This window comes from Podarcis muralis, chromosome 1 (genome assembly GCF_964188315.1).
Source record: "Podarcis muralis chromosome 1, rPodMur119.hap1.1, whole genome shotgun sequence".
NCBI classification, from domain to species: Eukaryota; Metazoa; Chordata; class Lepidosauria; order Squamata; family Lacertidae; genus Podarcis; species Podarcis muralis.
The window spans coordinates 8,316,381-8,335,231 of NC_135655.1; the positions used below are offsets into that span (position 1 = coordinate 8,316,381).

Genomic DNA, 18,851 nt, shown 5'->3' on the forward strand with positions numbered 1-18,851 from the left:
CACACTCCTATGGTGCTGGAGGAGACTCTTGAGAGTCCCATGGACTGCAAGAAGATTAAACGCATCCATTCTTAAGGAAATTAGCCCTGAGTGCTCACTGGAAGGACAGATCCTGAAGCTGAGGCTCCAATACTTTGGCCACCTCATGAGAAGAGAAGACTCCCTGGAAAAGACCCTGATGTTGGGAAAGATGGAGGGCACAAGGAGAAGGGGACGACAGAGGACAAGATGGTGGGACAGTGTTCTCGAAGCTACCAGCATGAATTTGACTAAACTGCGGGAGGCAGTGGAAGACAGGAGTGCCTGGCATGCTCTGGTCCATGGGGTCATGAAGAGTTGGACACGACTAAACAACAACAAGAGAAGTTACAGAGCAGGGTCCCTACAAAGGGTTGTTTCCAGTGGAGAGCAGCATGTACATTGAGACTGACTGTTCCTTCCTTTCCTCTCTCCTGTACAACCCCCAAATCTGCTCCAGAGGATCCCCATACCCTCTGGAGCAGACATTGAGGATGCTCAGAGGGGTACAGAGAGGAGAAGAGGGGTAAGTTTCATTGTGCAAGCAGAGGTCTGTGCATGACCAAAATGGCAGCCTTAAATACAGCCCAATGTATTTATTTTATGTACTGCACTCACTGACCTCCTTTATGCCGATGCACTTGGTGTTAGGATAATTATGTGGGAGCTTCAGGTCTCTCCCTCCTGTTCCTTGGACCGGACAGGCCCACTGTGGAAGAACTGACCTGAGATGCAATGGAAGAGGCCAAGTGTGCAGGTATGACTTTGGAGACCTTGTGAAACATTGGGTGAAATGGAGACTCATCATAGCAACCCTTTAAAAAACACACCAAAAGATTTAAAATATATTTGTAATGTGAATCAGGAGTTCACTGCATTTTCGTGGCAATGAAAACAAATGTAGGTTCATCTGCAGTGAGGAGAGAGCGGAGTTCCTCCATTTGTCCCCATCATGGGGGAGCTCAGAGGCGAGAGGTGGAAGGGCAGTTGGGTTACAGGGAGCCTCCAAAGAGCGTGCGAAGCAGCTCTTCCTCCAGCGAGGAGGGAAGCCCCGCCTCCAGTGGGGAGGGGATGCAGGGATCGGAAGATGTTAGAGAGAGCCGCAGCACCGAGCCTGAGCAAAGCGGGGGGGGGGAGGCAAGTCCTCCTTTGCCAACGCCCTCTCTGCGCAGTCGGTTTACGCACAGAGAGGGGAGGAGAAGGATGGGGGTCAAAAGACTGTTATGCTGGGGAAAGTTTAAGGACTGCCCACTCCCAGATTCTGCTAGTGACTGAGCAGACGTGGACTTGAGACGCTCTGCACTGTAAATGTTTTTGTACCAATAATAAAGCCTGGAGAAGACCAGTGGGAGTCTTGCCTCTTCGCTCTCGAGCAACCTCGCCAGCACATAGCAATGGCTAAAATCAGTTACAATTCCCAAGCCCCAAAAGACTTGTAAATGCTCTAGGAACTTGATTTCTCTCAATTCCAGTGTGACCTGACCTGATCTGTGTGCCCCAGACTGGCCTGTGAATTGAAACATCCTTAATCTTCAGGTTTTTCACTTCCTCAAAATTTGTGATACAGTTATTGGATTAAAAAATGAATTCCAAAATATTTATTTTGGGGAAAATTTAGAAATGTATTTGATGATATGTCTTTGGTGATGAAATAGGGCAAGCAAGGAGCGTTATCAGACAAAGGAACCACCATTATGCCCAGATACCCATAATAGCCCTCAGAGTAAGCCTTCAGAGCATCTGCTCAGCAAAACCTCCATTTTAGCTTCATTTGAGATTGGACTCAATAAAGACTTGACTGATCTATATACTATTTAATTCTTATTAATTAATTAATTCTTATTCAGAATGCAAATTGGCTGCTGATGTAAGAAGAGTCATTAATTAAGAGGCTGAAAAACAAAGCAAAAAGCTTATCTTAAATTATTGATGATCTATAACGTTTCCCAACAGATAAGGATGATCTGGTTAGCTCAAAATCTTAATCTTATATTACTTTTAACTCTCCATCCTGGTGCTGCTTATAAAAGTGAGATTGAATCCACTAGCATGGGAATAGTAATAATATAATTTTAATTTATTATTTATGTGTCGCCCATCTGACTGGGTTGCCACAGCCATTCTGGGTGGCTTCCCCTGCCACGCAGAAAAAAATACTTCGGTCTTGTCAGGATTCAACCTGAAACCGTTGGAATGGAATGCACTGTTTACTTAAAGGGTTTTCAAAGCAGAGGCTGCTAAGGGAGAGATGAACAGAACTCATTATGGCAAAGACATTGATTGTTGGTATCATTCCACAATTATTGGATGAGCAATTGCAAGAGCTCACAGATGAGATACACAGAATGGGGAATGAAAATGTATCAGAGAAAGACCAGAATTCTTTAAAACTCATAGAAGCTTTGGGGGAAAATATTGATCAACATATGGCAGAGATAGAGAGAGAAAGGATCTTGTGTACAGGTGGAATTGAACTCAGAGGGAAAACCCACCAAGCATCTGGCAATTCATAGAATCGTAGAATAGTAGAATTGTGCTTCACACCAGAAAGCTTAACCAGAGCTTTCCAAACTCTATGTCACAGCACAATAGTGTTTCAGCTGCAGTTTGTAGATGTGTCGCGCGAAGGATGGAAAAGAATTAGTTTAACCACGAGTTTGCTAGTAAAACTGAATTACTGTGTCACAAAATGTATAAAAAGTGTGTCACCAACATGAAAAGTTTGGAAAGCTCTGGATTAGACAGTGCTAACAGGGTAGGTTCTCCCACTCATTCAGTGCATGGTTTTCTGCATTGAAAGAATTCATCCAGACAAAAAAGGGATGTGATTTTTTGTGTATTTTGTAGCTTACTGGAAAGAAGTGGCAATCCTATGCAAAGATGAGATTTGAAGGATGATTAAAGAACAAAAGCAAAGCCTGCAGCTTAACACAATTTATCTGAGCGAGACCAGTCGGATGGCCTGCATATTATTTTCGGGGAGAAGCCAGCCAGAACCAAATTGTCACTTCCGGCTAGTTGCTACGGAAGATGGCTGAAAATTCCATCGTCTCCATTTCACACGGGTAATTAGAGGCTGAGATGGGAGTAATCAGCCTCCTAAACCCCTCCAGGGCCAGAGGAAGCAGTCTCATCCGCGGTCGCCCAACACCTGGCCCCAAATCCGGAAGGAATAAGGAGCTGGGGGGTGCTGTATGGAAAGCCCCCACACGATTCTGTCACTCTCTGAAGCTGTCTCCATGAGCAACAAGCCTCCATTTCTTAAGATGAAAAATTGGATTTAAACAATTAATTCAGCCTCTGAAGACTTAGAAGACTTGAATGGAAAAGGGATTATCATCTGAGGTGCCAGTCTGACAGAACAGAAAGTGGGGGTGAGCCTTTATTTACTTTACTTCGATATTTGCCTTTGTGATAACATTTGGCAAATCCCCTCTGGAAGGAACGACTAGCGGATTTTTTTATGAAAGCAAGTGAGATTAAAAATTTTGCATTTGTTGATATAATAAGGTTTTAACAACTCTAATAATTACTAACTGTGTGGAAATGACTGGGCGGGGGGAGGAAAATCAAGGTTTTCAACTCTTGGTTTCCTGGAAGAAGATCAAAAGACTCCCTGATTTATTATATTGGAGTAGAAGCGACTTCTCATTAACAACTGGAGAGATGCCAAAGAGTTCTGGATATTTGCCTGGGAGGTTTGTGACACAGCATTAATCTGGAAGGAGGGAAACTGAAAGTAGATTGACCAGCTATCTGAATCAAATTGTATAGCTACGGGGGGGTGGGGGGTGTAAACCTCTAATATTTTACTCTTCGATACTTGTATTTCCAGATTTACTTGGTAAAGCCCCTCCGGGAAAAGCTAATGTTTGAATAAAGGTAAAGGTAAAGGGACCCCTGACCATTAGGTCCAGTCGTGACTGACTCTGGGGTTGCGGCGCTCAGCTCGCTTTACTGACCGAGGGAGCCGGCGTACAGCTTCCAGGTCATGTGGCCAGCATGACTAAGCCACTTCTGGCAAACCAGAGCAGCGCACGGAAACACAGTTTACCTTCCCGCCAGAGCGGGACCTATTTATCTACTTGCACTTTGAGGTGCTTTTGAACTGCTAGGTTGGCAGGAGCAGGGACCAAGCAACGGGAGCTCACCCCATCGCAGGGATTCGAACCACTGACCTTCTGATCGGCAAGTCCTAAACTCTGTAGTTTAACCCACAGCGCCACCCACGTCCTAATGTTTGAATAGCAGTTGTTTAAGGAACAACATAGGGAAGACGCCATGATTTGATTCTATTTGGACTGCGTGTCAATATGGCCGCCGCCTACAGTGGAAGTCTCCTGGACTGATTTGGCAGAAACACCAGCTTGAGAAGAGAGGATGTTAATTTACAGAGGGGAAGCTTGGATTACAGATTGGGAGCATGAAGAAGAAGGGGGGGGGGACATAAAACCCACACAGAAATATATTGTTTTCACTTAACTCACTTGCAGAATGAACGCAGAGGCTGTTGAAAATAATGATTAACATCAGAATGAATTATGGGAATTATTGTAATGATTATGAAAAGCAGCAGAACTATGAGGTGATTAGGATTCCCTCAGATCTCAAAGCATGGGAAGTCAGCTCAAAATTTATAATTAGGCATAATATTGGAACTGTTCGATTATTGGATAATTTGTATAATTTGGAATATATAATATGGTTTGATTGGATTGTTAAAATGGAAATTTAATAAATATTATTTAAAGAAAGAAAGAACCAAATTACCAATTGTGGATAACATAGTGCCCACGAAGAAGAAAGAATGAGTGAAATCCCAGCTGCTGTGTTTTTCATGAGGATGGGTTCCTACTGGATCTATTCCCGACCGAACAGCTTTTACCAGTTTCTGCAATTGAATGCAAGACTCAGTTTGAATATTCCAACAATAGGAATAGCCCCTCCTCTGATTATCACCAGATACTGCTAACCAAATCGCTATGCATTCAGAAGGGACGTTCTTCTGGATCAGTCCAGCACGTTCTTCCCCCAGTGGCCAGCCCAATGCTCATGGGAAGCCCACAAACAGGACCTGAGCACAACAGCCCTCCCCTCACTTGTCACCCCCAGTAACTGGTAGGCATAGGGCTTATGCACACTCAACTTTTCAAAATAATAATAATAATAATAATAATAATAATTTATATATACCCCGCCCATCTGGCTGGGTTTGTTTGAAGACCATAAGGTCCTTCGTGGGACATACCAGGAGAGGCGGTTCTGTAGGTATGAGGGTCCTAGGCTGTATAGGGCTTTAAAGGTTAAAACCAGCACCTTAAACCTGGCCCTGTACTCCACCGGGAGCCAGTGCAGCTGGTATAGCACTGGGTGAATGTGACCCCGTAACGAGTCTCGCCGCAGCATTCTGCACCCGCTGGAGTTTCTGGGTCAGTCTCAAGGGCAGCCCCACGTAGAGTGAGTTACAATAATCCAGACTGGAGGTGACCGTCGCGTGGATCACAGTGGCTAGGTCAGGGTAATAGAGGTAAGGAGACAACTGCTTAGCTTGGCAGAGATGAAAAAATGCTGCCTTTGTTATAGCCTGCAATCTATGCCTCCATGGAAAGGGAGGTGTCAAAGATTACACCCAAACTCTTAACGGACAGTGCTGGCACTAATTGCGCCCCCCCCCCAAGAGATGGGAGTTGCCCCCCCCCAATCCCATATTGTCCCAACCCAGCCTCTGTCTTCGAATAATAATGAAAATAATAATAATTTATTATTTATACCCTGCCCATCTGGCTGGGTTTCCCCAGCCACTCTGGGCGGCTTCCAACAAAACACTAAAATACAATAACCTATTAAACATTAAAAGCTTCCCTAAACAGGGCTGCCTTCAGATGTCTTCTAAAAGTTTGGTACTTATTTTTCTCTTTGACATCTGGTGGGAGGGCGTTCCACAGGGCGGGTGCCACTACCGAGAAGGCCCTCTGCCTGGTTCCCTGTAACTTGGGTCCTCGCAGTGAGGGAACCGCCAGAAGGCCCTCGGCACTGGACCTCAGTGTCCAGGCAGAACGTTGGAGGTGGAGATGCTCCTTCAGGAATACTGGACCGAGGCCGATGCTTGTGGTTTGCACCAAGCTTTCCCAGTGAAAACTGTGATTTATGTTTGAGTTGTTGAAAGTGATGCAGCGGTTTCACCCTCAAAGCTTAGTGATAAAGTAGGCTCCTTACACTCCTTACACAAGACTTAAAGACGAGTCTTGACTTGTCAGGATGGCAACTAGGGCTTTTTTTTTAGCCGGAACTCTCTGGAACTCAGTTCCGTCAGCTCTCAAGTGGGCAGCATTGCATTTATCGGAGAAGGAAGGAGGTGTTCGTGGTGAGTTCCAATATCTCCCGGCACCGTTTTTCCAAGAAAAATAGCACTGATGGCAACACTGTCAGAAGTTGTATTGTTTATATCTCAAGTTCAATACTAAGTGTTTCTCTCCTTCCTCCAAAAACATACACTCCATCAATTTGCCTAATCCTCTATGGGGATAATATTCCACATGCAGAAGGAAGGCTCTATGCTGGCCACTGATTCTGTCCCCACCTCAATTCCCACCTCCTAAACTTTATTCCCCCCATATATACTTTTTGACCTCTTAACCTCTGGTGTCATGCCACGGTCATCCCTTTCAGTCTTGCTAAAGTGATACCTTACCCGTATGAATAACTCCACTTCTTCTGGGGTGAGAGCGGTGTAGTTCAAAAAAAATTCCTCCTTCATGTGAAACGTTGCCTCTTCTACTTTTTTGTGGTGATCGTTCTCCAGAAGCTCAAAGACGAAGGCACCCATCACAACGTAAGTTAAGAGGCCAGCCAGCAGTAGGACGCCCTGTGCCCTGCTTACATGCATGTTGTTCTGTGTGGGAATGAGGGCCAAGGAAGAAGCAGACACAAGAGCGACTATAGTTTAGTAAGCGAGTCCTTATTTGTCTTGACCCAGACTCAACAGTACAGCCCCATAGCTGGACACTCTCCATAGCTGGGCCCAAGCGAATGAAATGAATTTCAACAGGGAAGTTTCTGCACTTAAGCAGGAAGAACCAGATGCACAAAAAGAAGATTGGGGACACATGGCTAAGTAGCAGTACATGTGAAAAGGATCCAGGGTTCTTGGTGGACCACAAGCTGAACGTGTGTTGTTAATACCACAAGGTTTATCTAAATTAGTATTTTTAAACATCAATGAAATGTATCATGACTTATCAATGGATATCAAGAGATAGCAGTTATTGAACCTGACCCTGTGGAGAAAGGTCAATGCTCTTAAACTGAACATAATACCTAGACTAGTTTATATCTTAAGAGAAATTCCAATTCATATACCGAGCAAATACTTTCACAATATTAAATCTTTGTTTAGAAAATGCATTTGGGGCTCTTCAGTTCCAAGAATTCATAAAACAGGAGGATTCGGGATCCCAGATTAAGAAGTGTATCACCAAGCATATTTACTGTCAGGTACACAATTCTGGAGACCCACAACTGAACATAACTGTCTAGATTGGGTACCTTAGAATATTCCTACGTAGCACTGCAAGAAAGATGGGTGACACTCGGGTCTAAATACGTTAATATTCAAGGTACTATTGAAACAACAGCATCAGTTCAAACAATTTGGCATCACATGCCCAAAAAATATACATTTGACCTCTTCTCCCATGACAAAATGACTTTGTGGGGAAACCCATCTTTAAAAATCGGGACAGAAATGGTTGTATGGAAGAGGTGGATGAATTTGGGTATATTAATGTTAGGCTAGCTGATAAATGAAGAGGATGTATCTTATACATATTCCTTTTGAAGAGACAAATACAGACTACCTACAATGGCAATATCTCCTGATATTGCTAACCACCATCTACGGAACAGCTACTTTTACAGCCTCAGAGACCCCAGAGATAAGAAAGCAGTTGATTCATTCTTATGCAGCAAAAAACGGCCATCAACATACAGTAGTACCTCGCAAGACGAATGCCTCGCAAGACGGAAAACTTGCAAGACGAAAGGGTTTTTGGTTTTTTGAGTTGCTTCGCAAGACGATTTTCCCTATGGGCTTGCTTCGCAAGACAGAAACGTCTTGCAAGTTTGTTTCCTTTTTCTTAACACCGTTAATACAGTTGCGACTTGACTTCGAGGAGCAACTCTTATATAAATCAATTTTATGTACAGGTACTGAGGGAGGGATGGGAAAAAGAATTAGAGACCTCAATTTTCACCTCACAGTGGGAAACTCTTTTAAGTGCCTTAACAGGGGATCTCTGTACCTTAAATTGAAGCTCATACAACAAAAAATAAAATTTTGAATATACTGGACCCCATTACATTTGTTTAGTAAAGGGCTATCTAAGGTATCTAACTGTTGGAGATGCACTCGGTAAAATGTGTTTTTCATTGTCCTATATTGAAAGATTTTTGGCAGAAGGTAACAGAAGCTATCAACAGAACTGTACGGAATAATCTGACATTTACAGTGTAAAATATCCTTTTGAATTATATACCCAGGAAATGAAACCTTATGAAAGGACAATATGAGTGGACTCTCCATGCCCTTACCACGGCAAAAAGATGAATACTGATGAATTGGAAAAATAAAAGTGTGGCACTCAGATGACAAAAACCATATGTGAATATGTTGCTAGAAAGACTAGAAAAAGTGAGTATTTTGAAAATGGTGCTTCATGTTGTATAAGTGTCTAAAATAAAAGATTATATTGACTGTGAAAAATCAAGACTGCTTCAAAGACTTCTCGGGAAAGTCGGTTAGGACACTGCATGTCAAAACACACTTTCTCTTTCCGGGTTTGGTTTGGTTTGGTTTGGTTTCTTAAGAAATACAGTTCATTAGGAAACATGGAGGGAGAAAACCAGGAGGTTTTGTCATGGTGGAGCTAGTGTGTTTTCCCACATCCATAACCAGCCCAGGGGTCATTTGGAGGAGGGAATTGAAAGGAGGGGAGAGGTCTTTGCTTGGCCCCTCACTCACCCTGACAGGGTCCTTTGATTCTAATTCTTCTTAAATTATCCACTTCATCAACTCCCAGTATTTGATGGGAGAGTCTCAGTGGCTTCCTTTCACTGGGTAGCTATTTGGGAGGAGCCGCTTAACCCCCTCCCACAAGGGCTCTATGAGGTCATGAGTACATTCCCCTCTTTTACTTACCTGGTCCTCTGTGAGGTCACCCCCTCTGTACCAGCTGGGCTGCTGACAGCCTCTAGGTCTGAAAAGCTGGTAGGAAGATCAGCCCACAGTATTTTAGAAATGTACAGGGAGCAAGCTTGATCTATTGTCAAGCAATGGGAATGCTCATCAGATTTGCAGATGCCACCAAACTGGGAGGGGTAGCTAATGCCACAGAAGAAAGAATCAGAATTTAGGGTTGCCATTTCTCCTCTTTTTCCAGGATATGCCCTCTTTTTCAGGGGCAGTATCTTCATAGCGATCCATAAAAAAGTAGCAGCTTAGAGGCCAACTAAGTATGTTCTGGGTATAAGCTTTGGTGAAGCTCTGAAGAAGTGTGCATGCACACAAAAGCTTATAACCAGAACATACTTAGAGACCAACTAAGTGTGGTCTCTAAGGTGCCACTGGGCCATTTTTTTATTTATTTTGACTGTGTCAGATCAACACAGTTACCTGCCTGAATCTAATAGTGACCCATAGTTAAAAGCAGAAATCGGCAAATGTGTCCTCTTTTTACAACCCTCAATTGAACCCAAGCTAACAAAATGAATTTCAGTAGGGTTCTGCACTTAGGCAAGAAGAACCAGATGCACAAATATAGGATGGGGGACACCTGGCTTACTAACAGTACATGCAAAAAGGATCTAGGGATTTTGGTGGACCACAGGCTGAACATAAGTCAATAGTATGATTCAGCAGCAAAGCTAATGCTATTGTTAAACCCTCGGAATGAATAAATGCTAGGATTTTGGTTAATTGGGATATGGATTAAAACATAAACTGCAGAGCTGTTCCAGACAGGGAATTCCTGGGCTGGCTTATGCAAATTAACCTGGCTGAGCTACAGCTATCAAGAGTACAATAGGGGTCATTAACAATGCAATGGAACTTCTCTCTTGCCCCTAGGTGTGAATCAACATTGGAGATTTGGGAGGTTGCCATGGTACCTGTTCTAGGGGAGGGCAAGGGGTTTCTGGGAGAAAGAAGGAGGTGGGAATAAGAGGTCCATCTTGGAGAGAGAGGCAGCAGGATGCCTGTACTGCTGCCTCTTGAACTGACAATGTCATAAGATCTAGACTCCTTCCATGCATACTGAAGGTGTAAATACTTATTTTTCCATGTATAAGACTACTGGTATATTTCCCCCCAAAAAATTAAAGTTCAAAATTGGGTGTCGTCTTAAAGTACGACAGTTTCTGCCGTGTCGTCTATTCTCCAAAGTGACTCTTGTTGTTGTTGTTTAGTCATTTAGTCGTGTCCGACTCTTCATGACCCCATGGACCAGAGCACGCCAGGCACTCCTGTCTTCCACTGCCTCCCGCAGTTTGGTCAAACTCATGCTGGTAGCTTCTAGAACACTGTCCAACCATCTCGTCCTTTGTCATCCCCTTCTCCTTGTGCCCTCCATCTTTCCCAACATCAGGGTCTTTTCCAGGGAGTCTTCTCTTCTCATGAGGTGGCCAAAGTATTGGAGCCTCAGCTTCAGGATCTGTCCTTCCAGTGAGCACTCAGGGCTGATTTCCTTCAGAATGGAGAGGTTTGATCTTCTTGCAGTCCATGGGACTCTCAAGAGTCTCCTCCAGCACCATAATTCAAAAGCATCAATTCTTCGGCGATCAGCCTTCTTTATGGTCCAGGCATATAAAAGTTATGACGCTGGAAGATGAGCCCCTCAGGTCAGAAGGCGTCCAACATGCTACTGGGGAAGAGCGGAGGACAAGTACAAGTAGATCCAGAGCTGATGAAGCGGCTGGGCCAAAGCTGAAAGGACTCTCAGTTGTGGACAGCCAATAGAGGGTGATCCCAATATTAAACAGGTGGTTTCAGATCATGAAAGTGAGAGTGAGTAATCAACACAACATGCCCTGTAGGAATTTTTTCTTTCCCCCTTTTTTTCTCTTTTGTTCATTTCTATGTTCTTTAATTCACTAGGACTTAATCACCGTAATTTTCCTCTCTGTTCTGTTTTTAAAAATAAAGGTTGACTTTAAAAATACTTTCATGGAGCGTAAATTGTTTGAACGACAAAAAGAAGAGAAACAAAGTAGAGCATATAGTGATTAAACAAAAACTGGATATAATTTGCATACAAGAAACATATGTAAAAAGAAAACATAAGAGAATATTGATAAATCCCAAACTAGAAGTAGAATTTATATCCTCAGACCAAACAAAAAAGAGGGGAGTGGTGCTTTACCATATTTTTCGCTCTATAAGACGCACGTTTTCCCTCCTAAAAAGTAAGGGGAAATGTGTGTGTGTTATGGAGTGAATGCAGGCTGCATGGCTAAGCCAGAAGCTAGAACAGCGAGAGGGATTGCTAGCTTCTGGCTTAGCCGCGTGAAGCCTTTTCAGGGCACGGGGAGACTTCATCCCGCTGCCCTGAGGAGGCTTCGCGTGGCTCTTGTGGGTTTTTGCGGGAGGTAGGGGAAGGGACAGAGGGCAGCTGCTCAGTCCCTCCCCCCACCTCCCGGAAAAGCCCCCAAGGGCCGCGCTCCCTTTAAAGAGCCACACAGAGCGTGTGTGTGGTTCTTGGGGGCTTTTCCCTGAGGAGGGAAAAGGGCAGCCCGTCAGTGGAAAAGCCTGCAAGCACTGCACACATGCTCCACGCGGCTTGTGAAAGGGAGCGCTGAGCAGAGCCTGGGATGCATACAGGCTCTGCTCAGTGCTCCCTTTAAAGAATATTTTTAAAGGGTGCATCTTATAGTCAGGTGCATCTTATGGAGCAAAAAATACGGTATGTTAATCCGAGTTTAGAGCCACAATTCATGTATAAGGACACCAATGGAAGAATAATAATAATTAAAATAACAATTCAAAGGGAATCAATGATTATAATAGGAGTATATGCACCCAATGAGAAGAGATCAGAGTTTTACAAAGGATTGGAGTAAAAATTAATGGATTATATGGAGGAAAAAATAATATTGCTAGGGGATCTAAATGGGGTAATTAACTCAGAATTAGATAGAACTTCAGGAGGAAAGGGTAAAGAAAAAGGTAAACTGCGTAGTTTTGTAGAACTAATTGAGAACTTTGAATTAGAAGACTCATGAAGACATAGACACCGTACAGAAAAAGAATTTACTCATTTTTCAGAGCCAAATAGATTGGCCAGCAGAATCAATGAGATATGGCTCTCTAAAGAATTACGAGGGAGAATAGATAAGATGGAGATTCTGCTGATGACTATTTCAGACCAAACTTTAAAAAAGGAAGGGATTAAAGGAATAAGACGATGGAGACTTAATGAATCTCCATTAAACGCTGAGAAAATAATATGAGGCACCCAAAAAAATTTGAAGAATTTTTTGAGATTAATAATAACCAGGGCACTGACATTAAGGTGGTTTGGGACACTAGCAAGGCCGTTATAGGGGGGTATTTTATAATACAACACTCAATTTTAAGAAAGAAAAAAGCAGAATTATTAGAAGAAATTAAAAAGAGAAAGATCTTTAGAAGAAACCAAATAATGATTTAATCAGACAAGAAATCAAATTATTACAAACGGAATATGAAACTATCGTAGAACAAGAAATTGAGTGGAATCTAAAAACTTTGAAGTGTAAAAGATTTGAAGGTGCTAACAAACCAGGAAAGTGTTGGTTTCTGCTTGTGCCACTGTGCAGTTGCTTGGAGTCACAAGACTCTGTTTTGCATTCCAGAGATTCCAGGCTGTTGGAAGTCTCACGGAAGACGGGAGACGGATGTGACATTACTGGTTTCCTGTTCCTTTGTTTTCCAGTTGCTCTCTGCTTTCACAGAGAGAGCATGTATATTTCTTTTCTGTCTGCGTAATTAGGAATAAATCTCTTAGCAATGTAGCTCATAAATCTCGTCACTTCTGCTGCTTTGATACTCTGCTGAATGGGGAACGTGCCTGGAAGCTTATCAAAGGATCGGGTCGTTAATTATCATCAGAGGAGAGAACGAATGCCTCGACCAGAGGAGTACCGTATTTTTCGCTCTATAACACGCACCTGACCATAACACGCACATCATTTTTAGAGGAGGAAAACAAGGGAAAAAACATTCTGAATGAAACAGTGGATGTATCATTTTTGTGCTTCATGCTGTGGCCACAGACATGTGATCTGATGGTGAATTTGGGGTGACCCAATGCAAAGATCCTGAGAATCCCTGTGGATCCATGCTTTGTAACCACATTTTTGCACCATTGCAGCCCCAGGCAACAGTGGGTGCGTGCTTTTTTTGGGTGCAGGCTGTAGCCATGGACATGCTATGTGATCTGATGGTGAATTTGGGGTGACCCAATGCAAAGATCCTGAGGATCCATGTGGATCCATGCTTTTTAACCACGTTTTTGCACCATTGCAGCCCCAGGCAACAGTGGGTGCGTGATTTTTTTGGTGCAGGCTGTAGCCATGGACATGCTATGTGATCTGATGGTGAATTTGGGGTGACCCAATGCAAAGATCCTGAGGATCCATGTTGATCTATGCTTTGTAACCACATTTTAAGTTGGGAGCGAAGGAAAAACAAAGAAGGGACATGAGAGGGGTGTGCAGAGAAGCAGCTGGCTAAGAATGCTGGAGAGGGATTTAACGGGTGGGAGGAAAGAAAGGCAAAAGTTCCCCCCCAAGCCAGCCATCTCTCTCTCTCTCTCTCTCTCTCTCTCTCTCTCTCTCTCTCTCTCTCCCTCCCTCCCCCCTCTCTCTCCCTCCCTCCCCCCTCTCTCTCCCTCCCCCCCTCTCCCTCTCCCTCCCCCTCCCCCACTCTCTCTCCCTCTCCCCCAGGAGCACCGGAGCACAGAGAGGAATTAGAAAGAACGACACTCTGCTTGCCTGGAGGGGAGGGGATTTCCCTGCTCTTTGTTCCGTTTCAGCAAACACAGCAAGGAAACAGAGGAGGGTGGGCAGTAAGACCCTGAGGCAGAATGCAGGAAAGCTGCCACTTCCTCTTTTCAGGTTTCCCTTCTCCGTGACTCGCGATTTGACTTTTGCTTGATTTTTTGGCTCCAGGGACCACACATTCGCTCTATAACACGCACAGACATTTCCCCTTCCTTTTTAGGAGAAAAAATGTGCGTGTTATAGAGGGGAAAATACGGTAGCTCGGTAGAGTGGAGATTCCAATAGAAAGTTTCTATCCTGGCAACTCAAGAAAAGGAGAAAACAGAAATTAATCAAGAGACTAAAAATAGGAGGAAAAGTGATAGACAATCCAAAAATGATTATACAAAGCTTTGTAAAATATTATAAAGAATTATATAAAAAAGAAATAGACAACCCAGAAGAAATAGATCAATATTTAAGTCGTCATAAAATGTCTGATATAACAAAAGAAAAAATGGAGATGTTAAACACCCCTGTTTCAATGATGGAAATACAAAACACAATTAAAAATGCCAAAACAGGAAAAACCCGGGTACTGGTGGAATTCTGATGGAATACTACAAAAAAACTGGAAGAGATATTGACAAGGCCTCTGAACGAAGTAATGAATGATATCCTCACTAAAGGGAGAGTGCCTGCCTCATGGAAGGAAGCTTATGTACAATGGTACCTCCGGTTACATACACTTCACGTTACATACACTTCAGGTTACAGACTCCACTAACCCAGAAATAGTACCTTAGGTTAAGAACTTTGCTTCAGGATGAGAACAGAAATTGTGCAGCGGTGGTGCAGCGGCAGCAGGAGGCCCCATTAGCTAAAGTGGTGCTTCAGGTTAAGAGCAGTTTCAGGTTAAGAACGGACCTCCAAAACGAATTAAGTTCTTAACTCAAGGTACCACTGTAATGCTCTTACCCAAACAAGGGAGTGACTTAGAGTCAACTTCTAATTCTAGACTGATCTCGCTTTTGAATTGTGATTATAAACTTTTTGCAAACATATTAGCAAACAGGTTAAAAAAGGGTTTTAAAAGAGATAATTCACCCCAATCAAGCAGTTTTCTCACAGGTCGACAAATCCAAAATAACACCAGAAATGTTATCGACATATTAGAGTTAGCTGGAATTCAGAAATAATAATAATAATAACGATGATGATGATGATAATAATAATAATAATAATAATAATAATAATAATAATAATAATAATAATTTATTATTTATACCTCTCCCATCTGGCTGGGTTTCCTCAGCCACTCACGGCGGCTTCCAACAAAATATTAAAATACAATAGTCAGTTAAATATTAAAAGCTTCCCTAAACAGGACAAAAAAGCTGCCTTGATGCTAATAGACACAAAAAAGGCATTTGATAACATGTATTGATGTTTTATGAAAAGATAAATAAAACCAATAGGCCTGGGAGAGAGATTTGAGAGAGAAATTGAAGCCATCTACACCAACCAAAAGGTGAGACTGATTATGAATGGTATTGTTACAGAAAATATAGAGATCATGAAGGGTAGGAGGCAAGGCTGTCCTCTGTCACCTTTATTATTTATTCTAGTGTTGGAAATTCTAATGAAAATGTTAAGAGAAGAGGAAAAAATAAAAGGAGTCAGGATAGAAGAAAAAACATAGCCTATGCAGATGACTTGATATTAACAACAGAAAACCCCCAAAAGAGCATTCCGATAGCAATAGAATTAATAAATGAGTTTGGAAAACTGGCGGGATTCAAAATAAACTATAAAAAAACTAATTTATTGGTTAAAAACATGAGCTCAGAGGAGAAAAGGGATCTACAGGAAAGTATGGGTTTTGAGATCAAAAATAAAGTAAAATACCTAGGAATTTGGCTACCTGCCAAATGCATTAACTTGTACCAAGATAACTACATAAAAACATGGAACATAATTAAGAAAAATTTAGAAATTTGGAAGAGACTTCATCTCTCCTGGGGCAGAATATTGGCAGTCAAAATGAATATTTTACCAAAAATGATTTTTTTATTTCAAACCATACCCATCCTAGGGGGAATGAATTGTTTTCAAAACTGGCGGAGGGATATCGCCAGATTCATTTGGAACAGTAAAAATCCAAGAATAAAACCCCTAATACTTATTGACCAGAAGGAGAGAGGAAGATTTGCCCTACCTGATTTCAAACTCTACCACGCTGCAGCTGGACTGGCATGGATTAGGGTGTGGTAGCCTTTTTTGAGGTTTTTGAAGACTTCGGTGATTTTTGAAGCTTTTCCAAAACTTTTCCGACACCGTGCTTCGCAAGACGAAAAAAAATCGCAAGACGACAAAACTCGCGGAACGAATTAATTTCGTCTTGCGAGGCACCACTGTACAGTCATACCTCGGGTTGAAGTAGCTTCGGGTTGAGTGTTTTCGGGTTGCGCTCTGCGGTGACCCAGAAGTAACGGAGCACATTACTTCCGGGTTTCGCCGCTCGCACATGCAGAGATGCTCGAAATGACGTCACCCGCATGCGCAGAAGCGGCGAATCGCGACCCACGCATGCGCGGACGCACAGGCGCTGGTTGCGTTCACTTCAGGATTCGAACGGGGCTCCAGAACGGATCCCGTTCGCATCCAGAGGTACCACTGTATCATAAAACCCTAGAATGGTAGAGTTGGAAAGGACACGAAGAGTCATCTAGTCCTACCCTCTGCAATGTAGGTTGCCCGGAGGTCTCTGGATGTTTCCCAAAGTTTTAGGGTCTTCCCCCCCCCACCTCATTCTCAGTGCCTCCAGACAAAAGAGTAAAGCAGGATTTAAGAGCCCCTAACTACAGTAAGCTGAGCTCTGTTCTTTGGGACGTGTCGCCATTGCTTTCCTTCCTCCTCATGATTGAGAGGAGGGATGCATAAAGAGAAATGCAAACCCAAAAGGTTTTGCTAAACCCCTGCGTGAAGTGTACAGCTTTGCTTCAGTTTTGCCATTTCCTCTACCTTTTGCTCATTAGGCTCTGTGCCTCAACCCTTGCGGAAACAGTCCCAAATTATGTAGTGTGGTAGGACAGCTGGGGAAAAAATCACATCTGGCAACAAATGTGCCCCTTTGGTTATAGCTTTGCTCTTAGAGCATAATATACACCAGGAGGCTTTGTTTGGTCAGAATTGAATATACATCTCCAGAGTTGATGCTAAATCCATTGCTCCTGGCAAATGAGCCACCCGAAATGCTAAATGCTGTGAAAATTTGTGTCGTGGACTTTTTAGACTTGTCTACCCATGTACTATCTGAAACCCAAAGGGCGCATTGCTTGCCAGATGTGAAATACGTTGGCATTATTTGCAGCTCTCCTACTCAGAAATTAACAGGCATGACAGACTTAGATCTATTAATTTCAGGTGGTTTTGAAAATATTAGTTGGCTGCAGCCCCTTGTTGTCGTTGTGGGAGTCCTTCCAGCTGAACATCCAAGCATCAGCATTGAGATGGAAGACTCTCCTTTCCCAAACTGAATGGTAGAACATCTGCTTAGCAGGCAGCGAGTCCTGAGTCCAAACTCCAGCATTTCCAAACTCCTACTTGAAATTCTGAATTGCCGCTTGCGGTCAGTCTAGACAGTATTGTGCCAAATGGCCCACTGGTCTGACTCTGTGTTAGGCAGCTCCCCGTGTTCCTAAGCATTCTAAATGGAGTGCATTTGTTAAGGAATGCAGACTCTCCAAGTTTCCATCCCTGTTTTTGATATGATCCTTAGGATGTCCCTATTTTCACTGGAGAAAAGCTGGAGAGTATGGGAATGACTCCATCTCATTAAGAACCAGGAGACTACCAAGATGCTGGGAATAATGTGGGATGTAACTTGCCCAGCTTCCCTCAATATTGTGGACCAGTGTTCTTTGAATAGGGTTGAAACAGAACATTGTTCAAATTCTGCATTGGTTGAGATGAAATCTCTCCTTACCTGGATAAGTAAACTGTTCCCCCCCCCCCCAAATATTTTTTTTAAGGGAAAGTAGAATAAACCATTTTAACGCAGTGTCCACAAGGGCTTGCATCTGCAAAGTGTTGTAACCTTAATAGAATGGCTTTGTTGTGTGTTTCTCTGGGTATTATAGAAATTACATTTAGCGTCACTTTCAAATCAAATTCCAACCTCGCCAAGCCTTTCTCTCCTGGCCATGCTAGGCACATCACAAGGGGGTTGTAAGAATGTGTGCATATTACTAAATTGCCTTTATTTGGGGCATCTTCTGTTTCTGCACAAAGCATGTGTTGCTGTCACCTGTGCACATATATGTGCATATCTCCATAGCAAAGCTATATTTAGATTATCTTCTTTATGGTGTGTTTCATTTCCTTTTTTCTTTGTCTTCCAGTGGAGGCCCGAGGTCTTAAGCATTCAGAAATCCCCGCTCTTTGTCCAAACAAGTGCAAAGAGACCTTGGCTGTCCTCCGCATTTTCAACTTCGCTTCGATTATTCTATGGGATGTCCTGGGAGGGGGGAGTTTGAATGCCCATCTATCTTTTGATGAGTAGGGGTGCAGTTGCCACCTCCACCTAAGCTGATCTCCACTGCTCTCGTGGGGGGGGGGGTTGTGCGTGGAGGTCCTTGTGCGTGTCTGCCTGTGTGTGTGCACACGTAGGCGTTCACACATGTGAGGGTGTGCAGTGTCCACTGGAAGGCAAAGGCCAGTGTGGTCCTCAAGCCAGAAAATTCCACCACCTCCCTCCCACTATACGTGGGACCCTTTGTCTGTCCTGATGTTGGACGAAAATGCCCCTTAGAATCATG

The 18,851-nt window shown here is 43.2% G+C and overlaps 1 long non-coding RNA gene across 1 annotated transcript in view; it reads left to right on the plus strand.

Moving 5' to 3' along the window:
* The first annotated feature begins 300 nt into the window (after nt 1-300).
* Nucleotides 301-18,851, plus strand: part of LOC144325802 (uncharacterized) — a 31,261-nt gene continuing 12,710 nt past the window's right edge. The window contains exon 1 of the long non-coding RNA XR_013390991.1: nt 301-775. This is a non-coding gene — a long non-coding RNA (uncharacterized LOC144325802). The remainder of the gene's footprint in view (nt 776-18,851) is intronic.